Here is a 6,921-nt window from a genome sequence, read left to right as displayed (position 1 = left end):
CCAAATTTGGTATCTTTCCTAGAAAAGGATTCACATTCAAAATCAATTCAAGACTCCATCTTGAATTTTTCATATTTTAACACATTTTCAAACTTGGAATATTGACCTCTCTATTATTTGTTTTGATTATAAAGACCAAAGCTTTATGAGTCAAAGAATCAAAAGGAGACTTCAATTGTAAATAAATATCGACATTCTATTTTTTTTTTCATTATTTATTTTGTTTATCTTATTGTTTTTTTATTCGATCCTAATGATTTGAGACGCAATTCAAGACATATTAGATTTTTTTTTTTTTTTTTTTAAAAAAGTTAATTCTTTTTCTTGAAAGGTTTTGAAGTGTTCTTAAAATATTATTTATCCTATATCTTTTCTTCCCTGTATAAAAATAATAATCAATTATTTTGGTAGAAATCAATAGAGATGAATTCAAAACTTTAGTTCACTCAAATTTGATAAAGGATAATTATTTTAAGGTTTTGTTTGGTAACTATTTTATTTTTTATTTTTATTTTTGAAAACTTAACCTGTAGACACTACTTCTACTTCCAATGGTTTAAAAAAATCATGCTAAAATTTGAAAAAAAAAAAAAAAGTAGTTTTTAAAAACTTGTTTTTGTTTTTTAAATTTGACTAAGAATTCAATCATTGTACTTAAGAAATATGCAAATCACTGTAAGAAATGAGGAGAAAAGATGCTTAATTTTCAAAAACAAAAAACAGAAAATAAAATAGTTACCAAACGAAGCCTAGTTATTGTTCATACAACATATATAGAATGCCAACATTGGTATAGTTTTATGGTAACTATTGCATGATATAATATTAAATTTATTTTTATCTATCAATTTAAACTTTTAGATCAATCAATGATTTAACATATTGTCAGAGTAGTTGGTTTAGAAGATTTTGCGTTCAAACCCTTACAATGTTATTCCCCTCCCCCTATTAAGATTGATATAATATTAAATTTACTTTCATCATCATCATCATATATATATATATATATATATATATATATATATGTTTCTTTCTTTTTTTTTTTCTTCCCTTCATTCTTTACTTTAATAGGTAAAAGTAGGAAGAGATTTAAATCTTTGACTTTTACGTTGTAGACATTTATCTTTAATTAATTGCTTTTGTTGAATCTTGAATGCATCATGCTAATTATTGCATATTCTTTTCATATGTACATTTTTTAGGGATATGTACTCATCATATGTATTTGTTTGTCCAATCCATATAAATAATTATGAGACGATCTATTCTATCTTTAAGTGATGAAAGGATATCTTACTAAACCATTTTTCATGCTTCTTTTTTAAGTCAGAAGAATCTTTCAGTCAACTGGAATTTTTAATTCTCACTTCTTGAAAGGGAAAGGGACAACATTAATTTTGCCTAGTCTCTCTTAATATGGAGTCTTGATAAACCAAAATGTACACATTTAATATATATATATATATATATATATATATATGAATGAGTTATTAACTCTTTTGATTTGCATGCGTGAGAATGACCTATGAAGCTAGCCGATTCAACAAGCCTATACTATTTTAGGGACTTGACCTAATAGGAAGTTGAGATTATAATCTTCACCTAATGGAATTTATTCGTTCCCATATAAGATAAGTCGCTAGTAGTTTCCTTCAGTGTTGATTATAGGATTTGAACAATAACGCTTGAATCTCCCATTAGCTTGAGAGAGACTTAGTTTATGACTCGATCATAAAAAAATGTTCAGTAGATGGTCAATGTAAACCATTTTCCCTACTTAAGCATGATTAAGTTAATGTATCGAAGTATGGTTAATTCTATAGTATGAATGTTGTGTATAGGATGGGGTTTAGGAGTTTACAAGGAAAAATATCCTAAGTAAGGAAGCCTAGACTCTCAGGTAGTAAAGGGTGTGAAGATTTCTACTAGTAAGAAGGAAAAATTGCAGTGTGTGTGAGGCATGCATTGTAGACATGTTGCGTTTGGTAAAGGTCAAGTCGTGGGGAGGATGTAGCAGCCTAATTTGTCCAAGGAGGTTAGGAGAGGTGTCAAGTGAATGAGTATATCAGCATGCAGCGGAAGAAACAAAGATCAATAAGCATTCTAATTCATTAATTTTTGTTGTAAATAAAGCAAGCTCGTACAATAATAAGAGGGTTTCAAGTCATACCTTTGTAGAACCTCTTTAATCTTGAAATCAGGTGCAAATCCTCTCCAAATCTCGTTGCGAACCACCTCAAGATCTTTTCCACTATTCTCTTGGAGCTTTAGATTGAGTTGTGGAACTCAAGATAAGCTTGAATGAAGGGAACATGGAGAAGAGCTCACTGCACCATCCACTTCGAAAGACACCTTTCTTCAACTCGAATTTTTCAGAAAAAACTCTATTGATGCATTCCTCAATTCCAGTTCCATCTTCTCTACTTATTGCAAGACATTCATGCAAAGAAGATAGTTACATGAGATGCAGTTCATGCTTGGATTATTGATGCCAAACTTAAGTGGACTTTTTATGAGCTGGTTGTTTGAGTAGTGGAGAAATCCCACATTTAAAAAATTTGTGTTCTTCAATTTTCAAATTTTCAAATTGATTTCTAAAACCAATTTGATTTCAAAAATTAAAAAATATTATTAATTTTACAAAATTAATTTTCTAATTAATAATAAATAATTAATTAAGCAATTTAATTAATTCTAATTAATTTAGTATCAAATATTAAATTCATTTTACACAAATTTCACATTCATGAATTTAATATTTAAATATTAATTAATTCTCCAATTTCGTTTAATTCTAATTTGAACGTTTCAAATTAACTTATCATGTTACTCTAAAGCTAATCCATTTACGAGCTAGTAGGGGACCTTACGGGCCTACAAATCATGGGCTCCAACGATCCGAGATTAATTGGCTAAACTCTTTACATCGAATTAATCCCCATTCGTTAACTAATGGGTCACTTCACTAAAGCCCATAGTTGCACTCCTCTCATTGTAGACATATCATGTCCACGTGATTTAACCATAATTAGTAAATCGACCTTTCACAGATTGTTCGTAATAACGGTTGGGTCAAATGTCTGTTTTACCCCCGAGATTATGTCTTGTTTCTTAAGTTCCTACTGATCCTCTAATGAACAATTGGGTCGTGATCCAGCCACTAAACCAGATTCCTCTCAGCCCAGTGAGAGGGTGGGCCCCCTTGTTCAAGACCTGGATTTAGTACTTAAGAGAACAACCTTTCTCCTATCCCTAAATCGGGTAGGTGTTAATTCCGTTTTGTATCCTATGTCCCCAGCTATCTACCCAGTCTTATCCCTGAAATGGAAGGCTTATTGAGCCGACACTGTTGAACTAACCTTCACCTATGCAAATCTAAGAATAATCCCGAATAAACAGGGGTTCATAGTTAGTTCGGGATTAAGATCGAGTTACTTAGATCATCTAAGTGAAATAGTCAGTCTTATACAATAAACAACGTTATAAAGTAAGAGTGACTTATTTCTTAGTCCGATCTTATGCAAACGCATTACATAGGGTACCCCCACTCCTTATGTCAATACATAAATGAATTTGGATCACTTTGTTTGTAGAATCTTTACAACAACTTGTAACAACTATAGAGTAGGCCACATCCGATAGTGTTACCAGAATAAGGTACCCAACCTTAATTATGTACTATAGACCGTTTTGGCTATTTACTCGAACCTAATCCATCTCTCTGTCTCTACATAAAATACAAGTATTCATATAATAGCCATGAATCTTAGTTTATTGGATTTAGACTTTTACGTATGCAATTTATAAAATCAATAATAAGTTTATTGATTATAGAATATGTTTATCTTTTACAAACTGCGAGTTTTGGAACATAAAACCCAACATCAATATAGTGGCAAGGCGGGCCATGAGGCATAGGGCGTGCGATGATTAAGGGCCAAGTCTGGGCATGAGCGTGTGAGGTGATGGTTGAAGAGGTTGAGGCATGTGCAGCAGACGAAGGCGCATGCATAGGCTCAAGGGGGCGCTAAAGAACACAGGAGAGGCAAAGTAGTGATGAGTAGCGTGTGTCAACGCAAGAGGGCTGATAACTTGTAGAAATACAAGTTATTCTGCCTCTTTTATCTAAAAAAAATTAGGAAAAAAGCTCTGAAAATGCGACAATTTGCTAAGAAAATTCATAGAAATAATTGCAGCATGCGCTCGGACGTCTATAAATAGACATGAAATCGCCATGCAAAGGACGACTTTGAAAAGAAGAAGAAAAGGTAAAACATTATGTCAAAGAAACCCTTATCTTACATCAATTCAAAGGCCTTAGTGAGAGCTTCGGTTCCTGTGGAAGTAGAAGATGAACTCCAACTTTCAATACTTACAGTGAAGCAGTCATTGAGGAAGCCGAGGGAAACAATAAATTATGCACCACGACTTAACTCCCAAGAAATTATGCACCATGGCTTGACTCCATATCCTTATTCTTGATCTTAAGTGTATTTGTATTGTTTAAGCATTGTAAAGACTCATTTCTTTTAATATGAATACATATTCATTTCAACTTTCGTCCATACTCTCTTTATTCATTATGAGCAGCTAAATCTTTCATGGGTTGAGAAGCATCTTGCTAACATGAACTAAGCAATATTTAAACCATGCATTTTACTTGTTTTATGTATGCCTGATGAAATACTTGGATAACTCGAAAGATTACCCTAAATAGATTAAATCTCAGTTTGAGTGAATTAGAGATTTAGAACTCATAAAACAAGAAGAGAAATTTGTTAGAAATGAGTAACATTTTTTACATTACACACTCAACACATGCATCCTAAAGATAGAATAGTTTGGCCATGTACACTGAGAAATGTAAGTTCTAATCTTGAGTGCATCGCTTGAACGCATGATTTATATATTTACTTAGGAATTTTTAGCGAATATTCTTCTCAACCTTGTCATCGCATATCTACATTTCACAACCATTGCATATGTTGTTTCACTCAAAGTATAAACCCCATCACACATAACTTAATGTTAAAGTAATATTAAAACCAATCTGATTAGTAATCAATTGCGTCAAGATAAAAGAATTAAACTTCAATGCATACTTGTAAAGAAATCCTTGAGTTTGACCTTGGACTCACCAGTACTCTAGTTGAGCTTGCACTTGGGTTCAATTAGATAAAACAGTGTGTTATAACCTCACAATTAATATTCATTTCATCGCATGGTATGAGCGTATCAGGGGCCTAAGCCGTGAGGGCAGGATGCGAAGGCTGGAGACGTGTTGGCCGAGAGAAGGGCCTATGCATTGCAACTAGCCTATGCGATGAAATGTAGCCCATGCGTTGGTGAAGAGATGGAAGAACTCAACTTAATCACTGACCTTAGTGGACCAGTTTTCATGTTTTAGATGCCTTAGTCATACTTAGTGGGCTAGTTGTCACCTTAAGCATGCATGATAATCATGCACTCCCAAGTATATAAGGGAGGTTGAAAGAAGAGATCAATTTTCCATTTAACGTGTGCTAAGGGAGAAGAGATTCTATTGAATTAAAGCTTGAAGGTTGCTGATAAAGTGTTAGGACTACCAAGAGGAGATTCCCACAAATTCAACTTGAAACTTGGAAGAATTCCTAAGTGTCTCAAGCTTCTGGATGTTCTCGGGTAAGGTAGAAAGATTAAGGAATTCTGAGTCTAATAGGAGGACTCTGAGGCTCAAATTTTAATGTAAGGAAGCTAAGACATTTATGAACAAGTTTGTAGAAGGAAATTTTTCAAAATGATGCCTGAAATTTAAGTATTTCATGCTTGAAGTTGAAATCTGAAAATTTTGGGTTGAATAAACAGGTAGCTGCTTCCATGGGACAAGCAAGCAGCTGGCAGGCTAGGCTAGGCATTAGCGGGTGCGCTGGAGTATGTGTGGTTGAGTGCAAGTACTACCTATGGGTGTACCAGGAGTGAGTGCACGACAACGTTGTTGAAGGCACTGACGCATAGGTGAGCGTGCGGCGTACTGGCACGGTGAGTGTGTATTAGCATACAAGTAGGCGCTTGCGGCCATATAGCACCCATCAACTATTCCAAGGTATTTACTTAGCTAAGTGTAGAATATGCCAAGTGGGGTGATGCGTTGACAAATGTGGAAGATGCTCTAAGTTTGATGTTAAGCCTATTCATGTAAGTTAAGCCCAAAAAGGAGCTAGTGGCATTAACCCAAAGTATTTGTCAATGTCATAGAGCAAACACCAATAGGGGAAGCCTATCAACCGTGAGGAAGTAGGCTAAGACTATGAGCGACAAAGTTTAAAAGTGTTTTTCTCAATAAGTTTTCCAATGCATGGTTTACTTTCAAACTAGCTTTAATAAGTTGTTTTCCTAATGATGTACCATGCATGAGTTTTAGTTTCGTGAAAAGCTTTCTAAGTAACCACGTTTTCCTTAATCTTTACTTTGAAGCAAGCCTAGTATGATAATGTACACATGAGTCACATGGCTTAAATTTTCTAACTTAAGGTTTTATGAAGCATGCGCTAACTAGCATTCCTATGATTATGTAAACCTTTTATGATGATTACATTACTGGAATGCTTAATAATCAAAGTTGAGTTTTCTCCCTTAAAGTTTGAGCTATGATGTTATGATGCGGAAACCTGATACCGAAGGACTAAGAGAAGGTATCTGGACCCCTAGTACCTAAGGTATGACGGTATTCAGGGCATTACCACGTGCACGTAAGTATGGTTTTGACATTGGTTGTGTTGTGACCACTCCATACCAACTAAGGACTTCGACATTAGGAGATTGAGCAAAAGAGCTTTCTCTCAACTAAGACTATATGTTAATGATTTCTGTATGAGCATATGATTTTCAAGCATTTGAATGTTTTACACATTTGATGCTTGTGAGTTTGAGTATTTAAAACTT

The sequence above is a fragment of the Benincasa hispida genome, chromosome 8 (genome assembly GCF_027475165.1).
Source record: "Benincasa hispida cultivar pf3 chromosome 8, pf3_genome.v1.1, whole genome shotgun sequence".
Lineage (NCBI taxonomy): Eukaryota > Viridiplantae > Streptophyta > Magnoliopsida > Cucurbitales > Cucurbitaceae > Benincasa > Benincasa hispida.
The sequence above is the reverse complement of the archived record's forward strand: the minus strand, read 5'-3'. Positions refer to the sequence as shown.